Here is a 25,671-nt window from a genome sequence, read left to right on the forward strand (position 1 = left end):
TCCAGATCCTCCCTCCTCCTTTCCAGGGTGAAGGGAAGGTTTCAAATTGGGGGAGTTTTCTATACAACACTGGTACTTGAACTCTGGTCAAAACCTAAGACTGGGAAGGCCCTAGAGTAGGGGAAGCTACTACTGTTGTTTGGCTAATGGATATGTTGTGCATGTCAAATTGCCCCTAAATATTTTCATTCATAACAATAGCTTGATAATGCTGTCACTTTTGACAAGAGATTATTCTTTTGGAAGATGGCAGTGACTATTAGGGAATCTGAAAACTTGTCAAAGGGCTGAGGAGGGACAGTTGAATGTTCACAACTAAATAAGACTTCTACATCACAACTTAGAAAGGCTTAGGGAACATTGCAGAAGGGATGTTGGAAATGTATGCATCAACATGTAAACAGGGGTACTTTGGGAATCGTCTCTACAGGACCTAAAGTGACGGCAGCATTCGTGACCTCACAGCAGCTGTGACTACATGCACGAGACCTGCTCAATGTGGGGACCATCAACACTTGGTCACAGATGCTGAAGGAGAGAAAGAAGACAATGCCAACATATAAAGACTGGGTAGAAAAGAGAAGGGTTCAGAGAAATGGGGATAAGCAACAGGACACAAAAGAGTGTAATGGGAGAGGGATATAATCAAAAACATCATGTATATGTATGAAAATTGTCAGTAAATAGTTTTATTCATTTAAAAATCAGACAATAAAGAAATATTGCCAAAAAGCATACATACACTGAGCAAGTTACCAAGATTAGGATAAGAACAAAGGTTCTTAATCATCCAGGTTTCTGCCCTTTGACAACAATGCTGAGGTTGCCATATCTGCCCTTTGAACAAAATTGCCTTCATGAACTATGTTAAGTCTCTGAGCTGTATTGGTTACACTTATTGTCTAAATTTTCAAGGTTATACACCCTCTATTTATATCCACATATATCCTTTGTTTATGTCACCTTCACACTACTGTTTCCATTACCATGTCACTTACAGTTAGCATGTTTCATGTTGGTTGGATACACCCTACTGGTTTTGTACTATTGTGGTAGCTTATACCACCCTGTCATCTTCTGGCCTCTCTGTAGAGGGACTGACCATTCCCATCCATTGTGATATGACATACATAACTTCTAGATAAGAAGCATATATTCCTCATTCCCTCACTGTAACGGTTAACTGTGCAGCTAGCTTTGTGCAATGGCATGATGGAACATTCTACACCATGCTACCCATGATTAGTGTTTCACCAGTGTTTCCTACCACACCCCATCACTTTGAGAAAAGCCCCTTTAAAGTCTTTGTTCCTCTGGACTGTAAACCACAGGGTTGAGCAAGGCTGTGAAGACATTGTAAAAGAGTGAGACCTGCTTGTCTCTCTCAGGGGAGTAGTTGGAGTTCGGCCTCATGTAGATGTAGGTGGCTGGAGCATAGAAGAGGGTGACCACTGTCAGGTGGGAGGCACAAGTAGAGAGAGCCTTGCAAACGGCCCTGGATCAACTTGATCTTGTGAATAGCCAAGGCGATATGAATGTAGGAGGCCACCATGAGGGAAAGCGGAGCAATAACCACAAAAACACTCATGGCCAGATCCACCATCTCAATGAGGTGGATACCCATGCAAGCCAAGCTCCGAACTGAGGGACCTTCACAGAAGTAGTGGTTGATCTTGTTGGGCTCACAGTATGGCAGCCACATGGTGTGGAAGGTGTGGATCAGAGAAGCCAGGAAACCACACGTCAATGTCCCAGCTGCCAACCGTATGCACAGGTCCCAACTGAGGATGACAGTGTAGTGCAGTGGGTAGCAAATGGCCACATACCGGTCATAAGCCATGACCACAAACAAGACACACTCAGTTGTGGCCAGGGCACCAAACACATACATTTGCAGCCAGCACTCAGCAAAGGAGATGGTCTGAGAGTGAGAGAGAAGATGCACCAACATCTGAGGCATGGTGGTGGTCACGTAGCCCATGTCCATCAGGGAGAGGATGCAGAGGAAGAAATACATGGGAGTGTGGAGACGTGTGTCCAGGCAGATGAGGGTGATGATGAGCCCATTGCCCAGGACTGAGCTCAGGTAGTGGAGGAGGAACGCAGTGAAGAGGATCCTGTTGGTCGTGGGGTCACTGGAGGAGCCAAGCAGTATGAATTCAGAAACCCAGGTTTGGTTCTGCCCTGGAAGCATCAGCATGGTGGGGCCTGTGAGAGAATCACATTCTTCTACAAGTCTTCCAAGCATGGCAGCCTGGCAAGAATGCCTGCTGTGAGGGCGGGAATGTTAAGATTTCATCTCTAGTCCCTCTGCTTAGATGCTGTGTAACTTTCCACAGTGACTTATCTTCTAGATGCCTCAATCTCATCATATATGCAACGTGGCTAACAATACTTATCTCATGGGATTTTTATGAATATACAGAGCATCTAACAAAAAGCCTTAAACACTACATAGCAAAATATTTATGTGCAATTTCTCACTCATTCTCATTCTTCTCCACAGTACAAAACTAGTCACTCACGTGTCTAGCAACTCGCAGTTCACAGCATGGCAGCCCAGCTCCTGAAGCTCTTACAGGAAAAGTTCTCCTCCTTTGGGAACATGTATCTGGTGTGTAGTATGCTCATCTCACACCATGTGCTCCTTCCACCTCAGCCATCTGGAGCAACATGAGGCTTTATCCATTGAGGGCAACAGAGAGCTCTGAACAACAGCAGACAGTAGGAAAGTACTTTGGTAGCTGGAGTCCTCCCTCCCCATTGGGTTTCAAAATCAGTAAGCAGTAAAGTCAGTGTGGTGGTTTGAATAGAATAGATGGCCCCCAATATATTTAGTTGTTTGTTTGTACTTTGCATCTCCTGGCTACCTGGCTGGAGGCAATGCCACTGGGTGGATCTTAAGGTGCTGTGGTGGGTTTCAGATTTCAATGTAAAGATACGCAAAGTGTGCTTAGCTGTAGCTCCTGAAGTGTGCTGTGGCTTTTGACCTTTAGGCTTGTGCTTCTGTCTGTCTGCTTGGTCCTGTGAAAGCAGGCCAGCTTCTTCTGCCATTATGGAACTTCCCCTAATCTGTAAGCTTCAATAAATCCTTTCCTCCATAACTGTGCCTGGTCTGGAAGTTCATCTCAGCAAACCTGAATCTGTCTGCTACAGTCAGTATGTGCATAAGAGCCAGTATGACTCCCTTTGAATGGCTTCAAGGTGTAAACAGATGACATGCACTTGGATCACACTGTCCCCTCTCAGCAAGTGCACTCTTGGTAACTCTAGCAGGCTTCTTTCACAGTTAAATTCTAGGAATCAGTGTCCTTATCCTCCTTCCATGTCTACAAACCAACCACTCTCTTCCTGTAGGTAATGCTTTCTCTGCATGGTGGCCACTTGTGTGCAAACTCTGCCAGTACCCATGGGGAATCTGTGAACTCCTGGAGTCACAACCTCATGGAAAACTCTGAATCTCTACTGGGCAGAGTGGCATGTGTCTATAATCTCAGACCTTGGAACTGAGAGCAAAGAGGACCAGGAGGTGAAGGGCAGCTATAGCTAGCTACATCGTGGGTTTGAGGCTGATCTGGGATACATGAGACCCTGTTCCCACCCTCCAAAATTAAAAAATATGATTCTCAGGCTACAGAGATGGCTTAGCAGTTAAGGTGCTTGCCTTCAAAGCCAAAAGACTCAGGTTCTATTCCCCAGTACCCACATAAAGCCAAATGCACAAGGTGGAGCATGTATGTGGGGTTCTTTTGCAGTGGCTAGAGGCCCTGGCATACTGATTCTGTGTCTGTCTATCTGTGTCTTTAAAATAAATAAATATTTTAAAAATATGATTCTCAGTCATTTTCACTTCTTTTCCCCATCCCACTACCCTAGTTGTGATGTAATTTACCTTTGCCTCATCAGTTTTGTTTTATAGATGGTTGATCTATGGAAAATGATATCAATAAGCAACCAAATACCCAGCTTTAGGTATTTAACACCAAAGTTTTTAGCATAAGTTTTTAAAAAACTTTTTATTTATTATTTTTTTATTAACAACTTCAGTGGTTGTAAATAATATCCTATGGTAATGCCCTCCCTCCCCTCACTTTCCCCTTTAAAACTGCATTCTCCATCATATCCTTTCCTCTCTCAATCAGTCTCTCTTTTATTTTGATAGCATACAAATATTTTAATGGTACATAGTGAGTAGGAAAACTAAGCATTATTTTAACCAAGGGGTATTAGTTAATTTCATCATTAAAGACAAAATAGACTGAATGCAACATCCCCAGGTAGAAAATTCTGTGAATGAACCACTGTCATAGACCTTGAGCAGAAACCAGTAAAATGATCTAATCATGAAAAACAGAACAAACTGAGTAATGGTCCAAAAAAATGCAAGTTTCTAATGTCCATAGTGCACTACCCAGCCGTTTGATTAATAAGTATAAAACAGTGCAAAATAGGGCTGAAGAGGTTGCTTAGTAGTTAAGGCACTTCCCTGCAAAATGAAAGGAACCAGGTTCAATTCCCAAGGACCCACATAAGCCAAATGCACAAAGTGGTTCATGAGTCTGTAGTTAGTTTACAGCAGATGGAGGCCCTGGAACCTCTATTCATTCTCTCTCTCTCTTTCTCTTTCTATCTCTCTTAAATAAATAAATAGATAGAAAAAATTGTAAAAATTAGTGCAAAAGAGGGAACCACCTAAGTGCCAATCAAATATAATGGATAAAGCATGCATTACCTTTGCAAGGAGCAGAAATATGAAGCACACTGCAAACCATATTCAGTCTTCACTTTGTCTCCACCATCCCATCAGCTGCCTAATACACATTCATAACTCTCAGCATCGGGCCTCTCCTCACCCTGGTGAAGAACCCATCAGGTTTTCCTGATGAGATTTCATAATATCCTTTTCAAGATCAACTAATAGGTATTTAGAGGGTAATTTATATAAATCAGGGACTATTATTCTAAATTTAGCCCACATCACAACTCACTGAGAGAAGCACTTTTATCAGACTATTATAGGTTAAAAACATCCTAACCCATTGAGGAAAGCAATCATGCATTTGGGATGGCACAGTTGCTGCTGTAGACCTGGTACTTGAGTTAGGGCAATCTAAGCCACAGCCCTCTCTTTGTTGGGAGCTATGAACCAAACCTTGGCCATGTTAACAGAAACCACCATATAGTAAGTTAAGTTTCTACCTCCTCACCTAATATTCAACTACCAGAAACAAAGACTGCCATGTAGCAAGTTAAGTTTCTACTTCCTCACCTAATATTCAACTACCAGAAACAAAGGGATTATACACTTGGCTGATTACCCCCCCATGCTGCTGGTAGCTGACAAAGAAACAAAGGCATTGTGGCTTAACCCATAACTCTGTGATCTTCGGCCTGATTACGTCCCCTTCCCCCTACAACCTTATATAAACCTACATGTAAAAATAAAAATCTCGAGGCCTTGACAAACACCTAGCATGGTCTCCTTCTTGTGTCTATTTGCCTTCTCCCATTTAGGTTAACTTCCCCTCGGGGTCTTGTTCAACTCCCTGCTGGCCAGGGCATCTCTTCATCATTAGTGTCTCATACTTTCAGCCAACAGGTTCCCAGGTGGGAGAGGTTAAGTGTTACATTCCTCATAAGTGTACATCAGTGTGAGCTCCCTCAGGTTTAGCACAACACGATAGAAGCATGGACCGGGCGGAGTTCAGAACAGGAGGTAAGGACGCCACACATGACAGGACCATAGCCTAGCCCTTCTCAAGGTAAGTTTTACTCCACATGTTCCAACAGGTGGATGTGGGAGAACATGGGGTTGCATTGAAAGGCAGAGGGAAACAATGGAAGGGGAGGTTAATTGCCAATATGGGCATTCGGGAGTAAAACAAATATTGTCTTTGCTCTCTGCCTTTGCATCAAACATGAATTTTACAGGATGGGGGACATCATTTTGTCAACATAAGTACTTTACAACTTTCTTGGCCAGCAGGTTCTAAGCTTCCATTTACACTGAGGCCTAGAGAGGTAAACTTGTTCCTTGAGGTCATGTCACTAGAATATAGCAGTCAGGATTCAAGCCTGGTTTCTGTGGCTCTTGCTCCATTGTCCTTCCTAACATACCATGTTGCCTCTAATGATCACAGTTTCTTGTTTGGGAAAATTATTTCTGCACAAACTGCCTTGTCCTGTTTTAACCATTGTGTATTTGTGTCAGGATTCAGTTCATTCATTATCTTTGGAATCCATGTTTTGTATTTAATGTAAAAAGAATTCTCTTCTACAGGCTTATAATCAGAACAACTTGGTAAAAAGAAAAACTTAACTGCTGCTGCTAATGGACAATTTAAAAATGTGAAATGTATAGTTTCATTCTTTTTTATAACAAAACAAATAACCCTGGCTTGAAGTGTTGCCTTGAAATGCTATTTTGTAAGGACTGGATGTAAATACTCAGTTGAGGCCAGAAGTTTGTATATACAGAAGACAGACTTTTTCATGGTCATTTTCTTTTTTAATTTGAGATAATTTCTGTGTGCATTATGTTAGAGTTGTTCTCCCTCATCTCAGCTTTCAACATCCTGTCACCTTTGTTTTAAATAAACTGTCCAGCTGAAGTGGCTCCAGCAGTGGCAGCTCTGGCAGCAGTGGCTCCAGCAGCTATGGTGCCAAGTCTGCAGGGCCACAGCTTCCAGGCTCAGCTTGAGCAGCAGGAGAAGCCAGTGTCCAGCTAAAAAAACAGAACAGTAGTAGACCCAAGTAGCCTACTTGAATCCACAGTGCACCAAAGAGGGACTCAAGGAGGAGCGCAGCATAACTGAGACCAAAATCATCCCCAAAGGTAACTGGGATTACACCACCTAATAAACCTGGTATATAGCCCTGAATCAGAAGTGCTAATTTCACCTTCCATATTAGGATAAATTATATGTTAAGTCTGATGGATTGTTGGATTTGCCATTCTTAAATAAACTATATTTTGGACTTGTTATTTGTTGCTTATTGATTTATAGTGGCTTTGTTTCTGCTTCTGTTATACATTAGAGAAGGGTCTCACTTGGTCACAAGCTGACTTGTAACCCTCAACAGACAAGAAATCTTAACGTCCTTGTTGATAGAAGATCTGGTTGTCATAATACCTACTCTTGCATAAGTACTTGGTGCTGTTTTTCATTGAATGTGTACATCATTTAGATAAATTTTAGAATCTATCTGTATTTTGTTCCACTCAGCCTACTTGGATACCCACATAATAGGACAACCCAAGATCTAGGTTCACTATTGTAGATACTGTGAGAGTCTTAAGAGCCACACCTAGCACCTTAAGCTCCTATCCTGAAGATATATAACATCAGATCAATTGACACATCTAATAATAACCAGCTAACTAGAAAATCCAAGCACTAACTTAATCCAAGATGCAAAAATATATACATTATAACACAAGGAACACCAAAAATCAAGACAATATAAATCCACCAAAAGTATTAATGCATCAGAATTGACCTCCAGTGAGAACGAGTTAGAGGAAATGCCTGAGAAAGATTTCAAAAGAATGATTATAAATATGTTCAAAGAAGCCAAAGAAGAAATAAAAGGAAGTAAGAAGGAAATCAAAGGAATCAAAGAAGACACAGGGCAGCAACTTAATGAAAAGAAGAGGTAAATAAAAGACATAAATAAGGAAATAGAAATGATAAAGAAAAACCAGTCAGAATTACTAGCAATGAACACACTTAATGAAATAAAAAACTCTGTAGAAAATCTCACCAGTAGAATGGATGAAGGAGCGGACAGAATATCTAAGCTAGAAGACCAGATGGCAGACCTAATACAGTCCAACAAAGAGAACAACAAACTAATAGAAAAGTATGAATGGGAATTTCAAGATATCCATGACACTGACAAAAGATCAAACATAAGAATTCAGGGTATAGTGGAAGGAGAAGAATTTCACTCTAAAGGCACAGTAGGCATCTTCAACAAAATCACAGAAGAAAACTTCCCCTAATTGGGAAAGAGGTGCCAATGCAGATACAGGAAGCCTTCAGAACCCCAGCCAGACAAAACCCAGAAAGAACCTCTCCTTACCATATTATAATCAAACTACCAAACACCCAAACCAACGAAAAAATATTGAAAGAAGTTAGAGAGAAAAATCAAGTTACCTACAAAGGCAAGTCCATCAGGATTACAGTAGACTATTCATTACAAACTTTAAAAGCCAGAAGGGCTTGGAGTGATGTATTCCAAGTTCTGAAAGATAACAACTGTCAACCAAGGTTACTTTATCCTGCAAAGCTATCCATTCAAATAGACGGATAAATAAGGACATTCCATGACAAAAGCAGGCAAAAGGAGTATTTGAAGAAAAAACCAGCTCTACAGAAAATACTTAAAAGAATCCTCCATGCTGAAGAAAAAGAAAAGCACACATATAAGGAACTGGGAATAAATAAACAATACTCAAATACTAGTTAACACAAGAGAGCAAAGGTAAAATCAGAAGAACTACAAAAATAATGGCTAAAATTAATACACACTGTAGCAGACAGCTTCAGGTTCACTGAGATGAACTTCCAGACCGGGCCCAGTTATGGAGGAAGAGATATTTATTGAAGGTTACAGATCCAGGTGAAGTTCCATAAATGGCAGAAGAAGCTGGCCTGCCTTCACACGACCAAGCAGAGAGAGAGAGAGAGAAGCACAAGCTCAAAAAGCCAAAAGCCACATAGCACACTTCAGGAACTCCTGCTAGGCACAATTTGCATATCTTTAGACTGAAATCTGAAACCCACCACCACACCTTAAGATCCACACAGTGATACTGCCTACAGCCAGGTTGCTAAACATACAAACTACAAACAAATAAACAACTGAATATATTGGGGGCCATCCATTCTATACAAACCACCACACACACCTTTCAAAAATATATCTTAATATCAACGGACTCAATGCCCCAACCAAAAGACAGGATTGCAGACTGGGTTAAAAGTCAGGATCCTTCAATTTGTTGCCTCCCAGAAACCTACGTTTCTACAAAGGATGGACACTGTCTTAGGGTAAAAGGTTGGAAAACAGTGTTTCAAGCAAATAGACCTAGAAAACAAGCATTGGTTACTATCCTAATATCTGATGAGATAGACTTCAGACCAACATTAGTTAAGAAAGATAAGGAGGGTCACTTTATATTGATTAAAGGCACCCTCCAAAGGAGGACATTACAATCCTAAATATATATGCACCTAACATGGGAGGCTCCAAATTTATCAAACAAACGCTATTAGAACTAAGGTCACAGATAACACCAAACACAGTGGGAGTGGGGGACTTCAACACCCCACTCTCATCAATTGACAGGTCATCTTGGTAAAAAATAAACAAAGAGGCATCTGGACTAAATGAGGTAATAGAAGGAATGGACCTAACAGATATATACAGGATGTTTCATCCAAATCTGCAGAATATACATTCTTTTAAGCAGCACATGGAACATTCTCTACCACAGACCATATATTAGGACACAAAGCAAATCTTAACAAATACAGAAAAATTGAAATAATTCCTTGCATTCTAACTGACCACAATGGAATCAAACCACAAATCAATAACAAGAAAAGCTATAGAGCTTACACAAAATCATGGAAACTAAACAATAAAATACTAAATGATGAATGTGTCAATGGAGAAATCAAAAAATTCATACAGTCAAATGATAATGAGAACACAACATGCCAAAATCTCTGGGACACGATGTAGGCAGTCCTAAATGGTAAATTTATAGCTTTAAGTGCCTCCATTAAGAAATTAGAAAAGTCGCAAGTAAATGACCTAATGCTTCACCTTAAAGCCTTGGAAAATAAGAACAAAGCAAACCAAAACTCAGTAGATGGGAAGAAATAATAAAGATTAGGGCAGAAATAAATGAAATAGAAACCAAATGAACATTCCAAAGAATCAATGAAAAAAAGATTTGGTTCTTTGAAAGGATAAACAAGATTGATAAACCCTTAACAAATATGACCAAAAGCAAGAAAGAAGAGACACAAATTAATAAAATTAGAGATGAAAAGGCAACATCACAACAGATGCCAGAGAAATTCAAAGAATCATAGGGACCTACTATTAAAACATATAATCCACTAAGTATGAAAATCTGAAAGAAATGGATGATTTCTTTGATTTATATGACCTACCTAAATTAAATCAAGATGAGATTAATCTCTTAAATAGACCTATAACAAGTATGGAGATTCAAGGAGTTATCAAAAATCTCCAAAGTAAAAAAAAGTCCAGGTCCAGATGGATTCACTGCTGAATTTCAGCAGACCCTCAGGGAAGAACTAACACCATTACTTCTTAAGCTTTTCCGTAGACTAGAAAAAGAAGGAATGCTAACAAACTCCTTCTACGAAGCCGGCATTACCCTGATACCAAAACCAGGCAAAGATAGAACAAACAGAGAAAATTTCAGACCAGTCTCCTTCATGAACATAGATGCAAAAATTATCAACAAAATATTGGCAAACAGAATACAAGAATATATCAGAAAGATCTTTCACCCTGATCAAGTAGGTTTTATCCCAAAGATGATTCAGGGATGGTTCAACATATGCATATCAATAAATGTAATACATTATATAAATGGAATGAAGAATAAAAATCACATGATCATGTCATTAGACGCAGAGAAAGCAGTTGACAAAATCCAATATCCCTTCATGATAAAAGTCCTACAGAGACTAGGAATAGAAGTAGCATATTTAAATATAATGAAGGCTATTTATGACAAGCCTACAGCCAACATATAACTAAATGGGGAAAAACTGGAAGCTTTTCCACTAAAATCAGGAATAAGACAAGGATGTCCACTGTCCCCACTTTTATTTAATATAGTACTGAAAGTCTTAGACATAGTGATCAGGCAAGAGATGTACATAAAAGTGATACAAATTGGAAAGGAAGAGATCCAATTATCATTATTTGTAGATGACATGATTCTGTATATAAAGGGCCCTAAAGACTCTACCAGCAAACTGAGAGCTGATAAACACCTACAGCCATATAGCAGGATACCAAATAAATACACAGAAACAGGTAGCCTTCATATATGCTAACAACAAACATACAGAGAATGAAATCAAAGAATCACTCCTATTCACAATTGCATCAAAGGAAAGAAAGTACCTTGGAATAAACCTAACCAAAGGAGTAAAGGATCTCTACAATGAAAACTTTAAAACACTCAAGCAAGAAATTGCAGACGACACTAGGAAGCCAAAATATATCCCTTTTCCTGGATAAGAAGAATCAATATTGTGAAAATGGCAATCTTAGCAAAGGCAATCTCCACATTTAATGCAACCCCCATCAAAATTCCAATGGCATTTATGACGGAAATAGGAAAAACAATCAAAAATTCATTTGGAATCACAAAAAACCTTGAATATCTAAGATAATACTGAGCAACAAAAATAAGGCTGGTGGTATCACCATACCTGATTTTAACCTATACTGCAGAGTCATAATAAGAAAAACAGCATGGTACTGGCACAAAAGCAGACATGTAGATCAATGGAACAGAAGAGAGGACCCAGACACAAGTTCAGGTAGCTATAGCCACCTGATATTCGATAAAAATGCCAAAAATACTCACTGGAGAAAAGCCTCTTCTGTAAATGGTGCTGGGAAAATGGGATATTTTTCTGTAGAAAGATGAAAATAGATTCTTCTCTCTCTCCATGTACTAGAATTAAGTCCAATTGGATTAAAGACCTTAGCATCAGGCCTGAAACTTTGAAACTGGTAGAGGAAAAGGTAGGAGAAACCCTTCAACATATTGGTCTTGGCAAAGACTTTCTGAATATAGCCCCAATTGCTCAGGCAATAAAACCACAGATTAATCACTGGGAGCTCATGAAATTCCAAAGACTTTGAAAAGGATGCTATGAATAAAGCAAAGAGGCAACCTGCAGAATGGGAAAAAAAATCTTTGCCAGCTATACATCTGATAGAGGATTAATATCTAGGATATACAGAGAACTCAAAAAATTACATGATAAGAAATCAAACAAGCCAATTAAAAAGTGGCCTATTGAACTAAATAGAGAGTTTTCAAAAGAAGAAATATGGATGGTGTATAACATTAAAAAATGTTCTACATCCCTTGTCATCAGAGAAATGCAGATTAAAATTACGTTGAAATTCCAGCTCACTCCTGCCAGATTGGCTACCATCATGAAAGCAAATGATGATAAATTGTGGAGGGGATGCATAAAAAGAGGAATCCTTCTACACTGTTTGTGGGAATTAATCTGGTCCAGCCATTGTGGAAATCAGTATGGAGGTTCCTAAAACAGCTAAAGATTGATCTACCATATGACCCAGCTATAGCACTCCTAGGCATATATCCTAAGGACTCATCTCATTTCCTTAGAAGTACATGCTCACCATATTTATTGATGCTCAATTCATAATAGCTGGTAAACGGATCCATCCTAGATGTCCCTCAACTGATGAGTGGATAATGAAGATATGGCACATTTATTCAATGGAGTTCTACTCAGTGGTAATGAAAAATGAAGTTATGAAATTTGCAGAAAATGGATGGATCTGGAAAGGATTATACTAAGTGAGGTAACCCAGGAAAAGAAACCCAAGCATCACATGTTCTCTCTCATATGTGGATACTAGCTACAAATGGGCTTCTGTGTAAGTGGGAATAAAGCTCAGTAGCAGAGGTCAAGTAAGCTAGAAAAGAGATATAAAGGGAAGAGAAAGAATGGGAGGGGGTTACTTAATAGGATGGAATTGTATATATGAAACTAGAAGAATAGATTAATGGGGGTGAAAAGGCCCAAAGTGAGGTCAGGGGAAGAGATTGAGTAAAGGAAAGGTGGAGGGAGGTCTAATCAAAATCTAAGAGGATATAATTAAATCATATGGAATCCTGCATTTTTGGACAATGGAACACTCAGGAGCTGTAGATTGGTGCTTAAACATTTTCAGTGCCAGGGATGGGATACCTTCCAGTGAGTTGTTGGCCAGGGAGGTCCCTGATGCCCCTAAAACATTATAGGCCATTGCTGAGGCCCTTGGTTTTCCACCAGGTATAGATGGTAAGACCCAATTGCTGAAGACTTCACATTCTTGGGCTGCAAGGCCACTGAAATACCCTGCTGGAACTGAGCTGATAACCTTCTCCATGTAGACCAGCTGACAGAAAGCTGGAAGAAGCCATTCTGCATGCAATTCAATGGGAGAAAGAGAAATCTCCATTGAAGATACTCAACAGTGGACATTGCCAGCCTTACATTTGTCAGCCAGGCAAAATGAGCCAACAGGTGCAATAGTGGCATGTCTATTATGGTGGAAACCAACTGTTCTCTAATTGAACTGGAGGCCCACTCTGTAGGAGGGAATGCATTCCTGACACTGAAAACCTAAAACAGGGGTAGTCATGAGCCCTAGGGGTGTAATATCTGCTGATGTCTTGATAAATGTATGGTCTATGCTTATCAAACTGCTCAGTAAGCACTTCTGTTAATGTTGATGCCCTTAAATTAATGCTACTCTCACTTTTGGTAGAGAATCTTCTCTTTTCAGATGACAGTGACCTTGGGACAACTCAGAAGGTATCATGGTGATGGAAAGAAATGACTGCAATGCTCAGTACCACAACATCTCTATCACACCTTCCAAGACTCAGGGTCTAATGTGGAAGAGGTGGTGGAAAGAATGTAAGAGCCAAAGGAAGGGTAGGACTCCATACAACATGGCCCCTCCAGACACAAAATGGCCTGGATATCCATGGCCTCACAGTGCCTGACACTACCTGTATGAGACCATCATAAGAGGAGGAAAAATCATGACATCAAAATTAAAAGAGAGACTTACTCAGATGGGGATAGGGTATGATGGAGAATGGAGTTTCAAAGGGGAAAGTTGGGGGAGGAAGAGTATTACCTTGAGGTATCTTTATAATCATGGAAGTTTTTAATAAAGATTTGGAAAAAAATAAAGAAACACTTAAGGGAGGCTGGAGAAATGACTCCACTGTTAGGGCACTTGCCTGCAAAGCCTAATGATCTATGTTTGATTCCCCAGTAGCTACAGAAAGCCAGATGCACAAAGTGGTGCATGCATCTTGAGTTCATTTTCAGTAGATGGAGATCCTCGTACACCCATCCTATCCATCTGTTTCTCTTCTATCTCTCTCTGCTTGCAAGTAAATAAATAAAAATATTTTAAAAAATAATAAATAAATAAATACACTGTCCTTTGGATTACAGAAAAAAAAACCCACAAAGATACACTCCACACTCTTCCAGTCCTAATAATTATATTTAATTTCACTGCAATCATGCTCTAGCAGATGTTTCTTGGGCTGGTTGTTGGGTTAGGATGTGTGATCTAACAATTTCAGGAATGAGGTTGCAAACTTGACTTTGACCAATACGATGAAATTGTACCATAAATTCAAGTGCATGTCAGAACCACCCTGCCCAGAATCCAGGGCTCCTTCCAGTACCTTTGCTAAGTATACACACCCTACCATAGGCTTTATCTCTTCCCATGCATGCCAGTGATGTCCACTTCCTCTGTGGAGATGCAGTTCAGTCCAGACATTGATTCACCTACCATTGGCTAGAGGTGGAAACAGAGGTTCAGACATACACACTGACTTGTGTGAGGACAGACTCGATCTAGGGCCAAAGACAGGAAGAAACATTCAGAACCTGATAGGCCCAGGCATCAAGGAGAATGTGGCTTTGAGAAAAGAGAGGCCAGGGATGTCAGAAGTTCTGCTTAATTGGCCTCCAATTGAGAATGCTGATAGTAAAGGGATCTTGTGGAAATTGGTTCATTTGCTAAGATAAGTGCTCCAGAAAGTTTTCTGGGAGAGTGAAGCTGAAGCGAACTATGACTAATGAAGGTGCTTTCATCAAAGCACTGAAATGGTTTCTTGGCACATTCTCCCAGAAACACGCTGTTGACACTGTTTTTTCACTTGTGTTTGCTCTTTGGGTCCTCACAGGACACGTAGAAGGCAGACATTCTGATCCCATTGGGCAGTAAATCTAAAGGACTCTAGGGCTTGAGAGATGCCTCAGTACTGAAGGCATTTGCCTGCAAAGCCTAAGGACTTCCCTAGTACCCATATAAAGCCAGATGCACAGAGTGGCACATGTGTCTAGAGTTCATTTGCTAGCAGGCCCTACCAGGCCCATTCTACCTCTACCAATCTTTCTCTGTGTCTGTATCTATCTTGCTGCTTGCAAATAAATAAATAAATAGAATTCTAGAGTGTTCTACATTGATTTTGACACCTGGTAATCAGGAGAAAAGACTTTCTTCCCCTTCTGTTAAATGAATTCCTAGATAAATGACTTAAAATATTTAATATAGCAGAGCTAAGTAGTTGTTTCATAATCTCCTTTCAAAAATAATACAACTTCTATTTAATGGGTAATTTTTATGTGCCAGGCCTTGTTACACTAAAATTAGCTCTATCTCACAACTCAGTGTCAGAAGCACTTTTATCTGACTCTTATGTATAAAAAATAATCAAAAATACTAAGCTGTTGAGAAAGCAAGTCATAGTTGCTGTGGGAGACCTGGACTTGAGTGGAGGGAATGTGACTCCTACCACTCTCTTCATCAGTGTCTCCTACTTCCAGCAAACAGCTGCTCAGCTGGGAAAGGTGAAGAGTGCAAATTCCTCACATCTGCACATCAGTGTGATCTTGCTCAGATCCAGCATGGAACACTGTACATATATTGCCCAGGCAGAATTCAGAAGAGGAGGTAAGGTTACCACAGAGGATAGGATCACAGGGCTCCTAGTACAGAGGACTCGAGTGGAAGGCACAACTGTTTCTCATAAGGAGTTTCATCAACATACTCCCATACTTGAATAAGAGAGTCCATGCTACAATGGAACACTCAGGAGCCATAGATCGTTGTTAGAAAATTTTTAGTGCCAGGGATGGGATATCTCCAGTGAGTTGTTGGCCAGGGAGGTCCCTGATGCCCCCAAAACATTGTAGGCCATTGCTGAGGCCCTTGGTTTCCCACCAAGAATAGATGGTAAGACCCTGTTGCTGAAGACTCCACATACTTAGGCTGCAAGGCCACTGAAATACCCTGTTGGAACTGAGCTGATACCCTCCTCCATGTAGAATAGCTGACAGATAGCTGGAAAAAGCCATTCTACATGCAGTTCAATGGGAGAAAGAGACACCACCAGTGAAGATACTCAACAGTGGACACTGCCAGCCTTATATTTGATCAGCCAGGCCAAATGAGCCAATGGGTGCAATAGTGGCAGGTCTGTCATGGTGGAAACCAACTGCCCTCCAATTGGACTGGAGGCTTGCTCCATTGTGTGTGTGGGGGGAATACATTCTTGATAAAGAAAACTTAAAATGGGTAGTCATGAGCCCTAGGGGTATAACATCTGCTGATGTCTGGATAAGTGTATATACTATGCTTATCAAACTGCCCAGTAAGTACTTCTCTTAATATTTGTAGCCTTATATAAATGCTACTCTCACTTTGTGTAGAGAATCTTTTCTCTTCAGATGGCAGTGACCTTGGGATGACTCAGATGGTATCATAGTGCTGGAAAGAAGTGACTGGGGTACTGAGTAACATATCGATCACACCCTCCAAGCCTCAGGGTCTAATGCGGAAGAGGTGGCAGAAAGAATGTAAGAGCCAAAGGAAGGGTAGGACTCCTTACAACGTGCTCCTCCGGACACAAAATGGCCTGGATATCCATGACCTCACCATGCCTGACACTACCTATACAAGACCATCATTAGAGGAGGAAAAGATTATCACATCAAAATAAAAGGGAGACTGATTGAGATGTGGAGGGGATATGATGGAGACTTGAATTTCAAAGAGGATATTACCATGGGATATTTTTTATAATCATGGAAAATGTTAATAAAAATTGAGGAAAAAAAATAAATGCACCAAAAGCACATGGTGCAGGGAGCAGCCCAAGGGGAGGGAGACACACGTGAGCTGGAGCTTGTTAGGCTCCCATTCACCAAGGCAGGTGTCAAGGCCTGGGGCAGAGCTGGAGCAGAGATTTTGTCAGGGGACACCCCTCCACCCAGACCACCTGGCTGAGTAGATGAGTGTGAGGGCACCCAGAGGGCCAGGGTGCTCAGGGTCAGCATACAGCTTGCCAGCCCGGGGCCAGGCACCATGCTTGGCATGCTCAGCAGATCCCTCCTCTCTGCTCAACCCCTTTTGCATTTATGTCTGAATCCTCTGGGCCCAGGGGCTAGGTGTCAAACCCTGTGAGAACTTGGGGGCCACAGTGTGCTCCCAGAAACCCATCCGGGATGGTCAATATTGATGGTCAGTGTGACAGGATCTGAAACCACCCAGGAGACAAACCTCTGGGCATGTCTGTGGGAATTTTCTAGATTAGGTCAGTTGAGCTGGGAAGGCCCACCTTAAGTGTGTGTGTGACCATTCCATGGGCTGGGGTCCCAGGATGAAAGAAAGGAGGAAGCCGGCTATGTACTAGCGTTCATCCCTCATCTCTCCCTGCTTCCTGACTGGACGCAGCGCAATGCTGTTTCAGGCTCCTGTCACCTGCTTCCACTGCCCTGCTGCACTGTATCAAAACCGTGAGACAGAAATAAATCTTTCCTTTTTTTTTTTTTTTTAAAGATTGATAGTCCATGCTGTTGTAGTTAGAGGCAGTTTTCCAATGGGAGGATAGATGGGAAATAATGACCATAACCGGGGGGGGGGGGTATCTAATGGCTGTAATCTCAAACTCTGTCCATCCATTTGTCTATCTATCTTTGAGACAAACATGATTCCCATAAAATAGAGGACATGATTAAGGAAACCTACATAGTCTACAGTTTGTCATCACAGCAGTTTCTAGTCAATCCTAGCACTAGGGAGTCTAAGGCAGGAGGATCCTATATAACATAGCATTGGCTGCAAAGCAAAAACCTGCCTCTAAAAACAAGTGCAATCCATACATGGTGGCTCACTATAATGCAATCACTTGGGACCTGGGGAAGGAATAGTTCCTAATTCAAAGATAGCCTAGCAACAAATCAAGTGTGAGGCCAGGCTAAGCTACTGGAGAGCTGTCTCAAAAAGCAATTATCAAGTTGTGTCTCAGTGATGGTGGAACGTTCTTTCCAGGGCATGGATCCTTTAATAGATATGGCTGTCTGCATCTCTTGAGAGCTTTGGGCTAAGATATTGTTTCATTTAGATTTTTTCTAATATCAAGAACATGACTTGACATACACTATCATGAAATAATTATGAACAAAAAGAGGAAAGAAGACTTGAAAAGAGAAAGGACAGGAACTTGAGCTAGTGGACTGAGAAGCAGGAAGAGGTAGAAATGAGGGAAGGGGTCCAGGGATTAGGCCCACACAAGACCAGAAGAGAAGTGGCTTAGCAACTGCTGACCTCCAACCCCATAGATGCGGGGATCATGGGATCCCAAGGCCTCAGTAGCAGTGACCTTCTCACCCATAATGAATCCACAAAATATGTCACTGAGTGGCTGTCCAATGCTCTCAGATAAAGAGACTAAATAGGAAGCCATCTTGGCAACTACATCAGGGAATTAGGATTCGTGGGAGTCCAGTCTCCAGAAAATCCCAGGCATATTGAGAGTTCAGAGAGCCTTCTGCCTCAACCCCATGGAGAAAGCCAGTACTGGTGATGCAGACCTTTCCTAGAAGACCCTGGGATGCTGGCAATGACAGACTCAGCCATCTTATTCTCTTCCTGGAGGAGGGACAGGCTGCAAAGGCTTTATCGCCTTTCCCTCTAACGTGACTTTCCTAGGAGAGCTGTGGAAGGGCTATGCCTATTCCCAGTGGGGGTGAAATTCTCCAAATGCTGTCAACAAGAATGCTTATAACAAGTAGTACCTTGGGGACAAAGTATGAAGAAAGAACAGACAGGGAGAGAAGTACTGAGCAATTTCCGTTTCCTTGTTAAAATATTTTGATTTATTTATTTGCAAGGAGAGGCAGGAAGCATATTCAAGCATGTGCTGGGTCTCTTGCCACTGATACGAACTCAAGATAGGCCACTCTGTGCACCTGGCTTTATGTGGGCACTAGAGAATTGAGTTACGATTTGGCAATAGGTCAATATGTGTAGTCACAACTATATTCCTTCATGAACTGCCTTGAGCAAATCAAGGTCCTCCTCCATTCTTCCCCTGTGCAGCATTTTTGCAAATCATTCATCCTTTCTAGTGATACCTGTGACAGCTAAGAGTTTACAATGACACATGAACTTCATGCTGGGTCTCAAACAAGATTATGGCAAGAAGCAACTGGTTAGTCGCAGGTTTGTCCCCAAGGGCTGAGGGAATTTGCATGGGGACTCACATCTCACAGGTGCAGAACCTGAATTTGAACCCAGACCTATCAGTCCTAATTCACAGTCTCCTAAATTTGCTGTCATTCTGTCTCTGCGGTCTCTTCTGCGACATGGTAACATGACATCTGCCCTTCTGGAGTTTCTGGGAGATTTCATGTGATACCACAAGTGCTGGCCAACTGTACACAACTGAGAGTGGACAATTCAGTCTTCTCCCTGGGCCTTGTTTTCCTAACTTTTTACAAGGAGGAGACTGACCTCTAATGACCATCCTAAAATCCCACAAGTCACCATAGGAGCTGTTATTAACATAGACCATTGTGAAAGTTACATTATAAAACTGTATTTAAAGAAATTATGTTAAAATTGAAGTCTGTGTGGCTGGTAATGTAGCTCAGAGATAAAGCACTACACTATTATTCTATGCCTTGGTTGAACTTTAATATTGATATTTTTAAATTTAAAAACCTAAAAAGAACTAAATACACAGTGTTCCATGCTCTTCCTTATCAGTTCATGTCATTTTGAGGCAGTCTTGCTCGAGCAGGTGTGCCTTCAGCTGGTTTGTTGGGTGAGGGTATGCTGTCTCAACATGTCCAGTCATGTAAGGTTACAAACTTGACTTTGGCCTGAATGGTGAAAATGTACACAGAAAATGATAAAAGTACAAGTACCAATCCAGGAACATCCCATCTGACCCCTGGGCATTTCCAGTGCTACTGCTCAGAGCTTGCAGTACCTCTGTCCACCTCTTCTCATACACGCCAGTGACCTTCACTTCAGGTCAGAAAAGGTGGTCACTTGAGGCTGGGATTCATCTCCTTTTGGGTAGAAGCAAAGTCACACAGCCCGGCCACCTGCCTCAGACTAGGGCTGAATCTGAAAGGTCTATCACTGCTTCAGTGTCTAGCCCAACCATGGCTGTCCATGAACTCTAACCGAACTTCCTCCATTTACTGAAAGCTGTTCAGTATCACCATTTGGCATGGGATCAACCTGGACATGGTCAGGAGGAAGAAAGCAAACTCTGAGCAGTTTCGCTCTGAGCCAGGTGGACCCACAGCCAGCAAGAAGAAGATGGTTGGCTTTGAGAAAGAAGAAGTTAGGGGCATAAGAAGGTCTCAAAACTAGTTCAATAATTGGCTCCCAACTGAGAATTCCTTTGGGAATTAGCTTGTGAGAACTGACTCATTTTGGAAGATGTGTTCTACAGAAATTCTTCTGGGTTTGTGTCTGGAGAGAGAAGCTGAAGGGAATACTGTGATGTGGTGATGATGTTATAATTGAGAATATTGAAATGAAATGATCTCTTCAAACATTGTCCCAGAACTGCACAGTTCACAGAGCACTTGCATATGTGTTTGCTCACCAACCCTCAAAGTGCACCTAGGGAGGAGACATTGTGACTGCCATTTCTGATAAGGATGATGGTGGTGTGGAGATATATATATATATATTAGCGATAGTGATAAATAATAAATGTAAAAGCATATTCAGTGTTTTCATAGTGCCCCTTGTATTCTTCCAAGGGTTTACTGACTATGGCTCATGTAATATTCATAAGACACCTATAATGCTTTCTTCATTGATTGCTTGTAGAAAAGTAGAAATTTAAAGCTAATAATCTACCAGAGTCTAAAAGTCACTAGTGGGGAGTCTAGGATTTAATAAGCAGTGATATAGTGATAACTGCTTGAAAATCAATGCTTCTGAAAGAATGGAGGCAAAAGAAAATATAATTAGGTCTCATTTTTATCCCTATATTGCTGAGCCAGTGCACAATATCTATCCCTGACACCTTAGCTGGATTGTCCATGAACCCGTTGTGTATGTTATTCATTATGATTGATGTTGCATTCACAAAGTACCTGACAAATGCAGCATAAGGAGGGAAGGGTTTGTTTGGCCTGACAATTTGTGAACACAGTATATCATTTGGCAAAGTTATGCAGGCAAGAGTGTGAGGAAGCTAGTCACAATGCGTCTGCAGACAGCAGCCAGAGATGAATGCTCATGCTTAGCATGCTTTTTTCTTTTCATTCAGTTAAGGATTCCAGCCCATGGGATGGTACTACAGAATCATGGTGGGTGTCCTTTCATCAGTTAAATCTTTTCACAAAGAACACTCACACATATCCTGACGTGTATTGCCATGGTGATGAAGAAGATTAACTATCACAGGCAATTAGAAGATGTCAGGGGAAGTTGCTAGTCCTTATCAATTTGTTTATTAAAATTCTCTTGAGGACTCCCCTTGTAAGCATTCACATGGGACACAAATATCTACATTGTTTGTCAGTTCAAAGTGAGATATCCATATATATCATCCATATTCATTCTCGCTAGTTTTGCAATTATATTCCAAGCAGGTCCATGAGCCTCTAGACTACCAATTAGCCATAGTACATTAATCAACTTGGACTATTAGATGTAAGCCATTTCTTATTTCAAACAAAACTAATAAACAGATGTCTCGTTCAGTTTGCTGTCCTGGAAATATTTCCCTTCATCCGTCTCATCAGGCATATTCTATGCAGAAGCCACAGTGCTGCGCTCTTCACATTTAGGTGGGGCTGGGACATTTCACAGAACCATCTGTAACCATGCATGAGTTTTCCTTTCTTCTTCCTTCCTTTACACACCCAGCAGGGAAACACTATGGAGACAGATGGAGGTTATGCGCATATAACAGCAATGGGTCAATCCAACTACTTCCTCATGCAGCCTGCTTGTGCCTGACTGACTTTGTATGCAGCGCTGCCGTTAGACGACAGAATGCCTCAACGCTGCCAATTGTGTGCTGGTGAGTCAAGTAATAACCCTGTTTAGGATGGGTGCCAGATTACAAGGTAATTTGGCAGCTTATCATAAATCTTTATATGGTTAAGATAACAATACAGCTTAAACTGATTTACAGAGCTGGGGAAATGGCTTAGTGGTTAAGGCATTTGCCTGTGAAGCCTAGGACCCTGGTGTGATCCTTCAGGACCCATGTAAGCCAGATACACAAGGGGGCACACGTTTCTGGATTTTGTTGGCAATGGCTGGAAGCCCTGGCATGCCCATTCTCTCTTTCTCTCTGACTCTTCCTCTTTCAACTTAATTAATAAAAATAACAAACCTGATTTACAGCTTTAAATACATCTATATCATAATGCTACTTGACATTTTTCATGAAATTCACCAGGGATACTAAAATTCAATAGAAAATCCAAAGCACTCAGAGGAGACCAAACAATCTTGACCAAGAAAAGCAAAGTTGAGTCTTCCGGTTCAGATGGTGGAGTAGGTGCCACGCCAAAGCAGCCTAGGGGGGAAAAAGACCAAAAAAACTCACCAAATACACACTTTTACTAAAAAGTGAGGTGTATAGGAAATTGAAGCGGCAGCAGAGAAGTAGAAGAGTCCCAGAGCATCCTGAGCCTGCACAGGCTGGAAAAGCGGCTCTGGCAGCTCGGCCAACCGCCGCGGCCGCAGCACACCAGAAAGCCACCAGACTCGGCTCGAGCCACAGGAAAAGCCAGGTGCCGGAGCTTTCCCTCACACCGGCGCTGTCTGCAACTCGGGAAACGTGAGGGGAGAGTGGCAGCGAGCAGCGGAGGAGCAGACCGCGAGGTAGAAGAACACTTGGAGCAGCGAGAAAACCAGAGCAGCTGCGGCTCCCTCCCCTCCCCCACCGCCTGAGCCCCGCTCCGGAGAACAGAGCAGCGGCCCGGGACCCGGCCACGCCAACTTGGGCTGACAGCGGGACCCAAGCAGGAGCAGAGTTCGGCAGCAACATCAGCGGCTCCAGCACCTGTAACATCGGCCCCAGCAGCAGCAGACCCAGGAGTGGCAGCAGCGGCAGACTTGGCAGCAGCAGCTTCAGGGGGAGCAGCGGCAGTGGAAACAGCAGCAGCAGCTTCAGCAGCAGTGGTGGCTCCAGCAGTGGCAGCTACAGCAGCAGCAGAGGCAGCAGCAGCAGCTCGGTTTGCCCCACAGGAAAAGCAAGTGCCCAGCTCCAGAAATCAGAACAGCAGCCCGACAACCGAGGCAGCAACTTGACTGAGACCAAAATCACCCAAGGTAACTGGGATTGCACCAGGGAAGGGTCTCACTTGGTCGCAAGCTGACTTGGATCCCTCAACAGACCAGAAATCTTAACCTGTTTGTTGATAGAGGATCTGGTCGTTATAATAACTACTCTTACATGCATACTCGGGGCTGTTTTTGATTAAATGTGTACAGTGGTTAGTTAAATTTTAGAATCTACCTGTATTTTTTTCCACTCAGCGTGCTTGAATACTCCTATAGCAGGGAAACTTAACCCCTAAGAACATCTTTGTAGATACTCTGAGAGTCTTAAGAGCCACACCTAACACCTTAAGGTCCTACCCTGAAAATATATTACATCAAATCAACTGATACAGCTAAGAACACACAGCTAGCTAGAAAATCCAAGCATTAACTTAATCCAACATGCAAAAATATATACATTATAACACAAGAAACACGAAAAAGCAAGATGATATAAATCCACCTAAAAGTATTAATGCATCAGAAATGTCCTCCAGTGAGAAAGAGTTAGAGAAATGCCTGAGAAAGAGTTCAAAAGAATGATTATAAATATGTTCAAAGAGGTCAAAGAACACATCAAAACAATCAAAGAGGAAATCAAAGGAATCAAAGAAGATGCAGGACACCAATTTAATGAAATAAAGAAGGCAATACAATACATAAATCAGGAAATAGAAATAATAAAGAAAAACCAGTCAGAATTACTAGCAGTGAAGAACACAGGTAATGAAATAAAAAACTCTGTAGAAAATCTGACCAGTAGGATGGATGAGGGAGAGGACAGAATATCTAAGCTAGAAGACCAGGTGGCAGACCTAATGCAGTCCAACAAAGAGAAAGACAAACTTATAGAAAAGTATGAGTGGGAATTTCAAGATATTCGGGACACTATGAAAAGATCCAAGATAAGATTCAGGGCACAGTAGAAGGAGAAGAACTCCACTCCAGAGGCATAGTAGGCGTCTTCAACAAAATCATAGAGGAAAATTTCCCCCAAATTGGGAAAGAGGTGCCAATACAGATACAGGAAGCCTTTAGAACCCCAGCCAGACAAAACCCAGAAAGAACCTCTCCTCGCCATATTATAATCAAACTTCCAATCACACACACCAAAGAAAAAATATTGAAAGCAGTTAGAGAGAAAAATCAAGTTACCTACAAAAGCAAGCCCATCAGGATTACAGCAGATTATTCAACACTAACTTTTAAAGCCAGAAGGGCTTGGAGTGATATATTCCAAGTTCTGAAAGATAACAACTGTCAACCAAGGTTACTTTATCCTGCAAAGTTATCCATTCAAATAGATGGAGAAATAAAGACATTCCATGACAAAAGTAGGTTAAAGGAGTATTTGAAGACAAAACCAGCTCTACAGAAAATACTTGATAGAATCCTCCATGCTGAAGAAATGGAAAAGCACACAAATAAGGAACCTAAAAAAACATGCAATACTCAAATACTAGTTAACAGAAGAGAGCGCAGGTAGAACCAGAAACACACACACACACACACACACACACACACACACACACACACACACACAAAATGGCAAACATAAATACACACCTTTCAATAATATCTCTTAATATCAACGGCCTAAATGCCCCAACGAAAAGACATAGATTTGCAGACTGGGTTAAAAAGCAGAATCCTACAATTTGTTGTCTCCAAGAAACTCACCTTTCTACAAAGGATAGACATTATCTTAGGGTGAAAGGTTGGAAGACGGTGTTTCACGCAAATGGGCCTAGAAAACAAGCAGGGGTTGCAATCCTAATATCAGACAGGGTAGACTTTAGTCCGACGTTAGTCAAGAAAGATAAGGAAGGTCACTTTATATTGATTAAGGGCACACTCCAACAGGAGGACATTACAATCCTAAACATATATGCACCTAACATGGGGGCTCCCAAATTCGTCAAACAAACACTATTAGAACTAAAGTCACAGATAACACCAAACACAGTGGTGGTGGGTGACTTTAACACCCCACTCTCATCAATTGACAGGTCATCCTGGGAAAAAATAAACAGAGAGGCATCTGGACTAAATGAGGTCATAGAAGGAATGGACTTAACAGATATATACAGGACATTTCATCCAAAGAGTGCAGAATATACATTCTTTTCAGCAGCACATGGAACATTCTCTAAAATAGACCATATATTACGACACAAAGCAAACCTTAACAAATTCAGGAAAATTGAAATAATTCCTTGCATTCTA

General features: G+C 41.4%; 1 pseudogene; it reads right to left on the minus strand.

The window, feature by feature from the left end:
* Positions 1 to 1,250: 1,250 nt before the first annotated feature.
* Positions 1,251 to 2,215, minus strand: LOC123460763 (annotated as a pseudogene).
* Between the last annotated feature and the right edge of the window lie 23,456 nt (positions 2,216 to 25,671).

The sequence above is a fragment of the Jaculus jaculus genome, chromosome 5 (assembly GCF_020740685.1).
Source record: "Jaculus jaculus isolate mJacJac1 chromosome 5, mJacJac1.mat.Y.cur, whole genome shotgun sequence".
Classification (NCBI taxonomy): Eukaryota; Metazoa; Chordata; class Mammalia; order Rodentia; family Dipodidae; genus Jaculus; species Jaculus jaculus.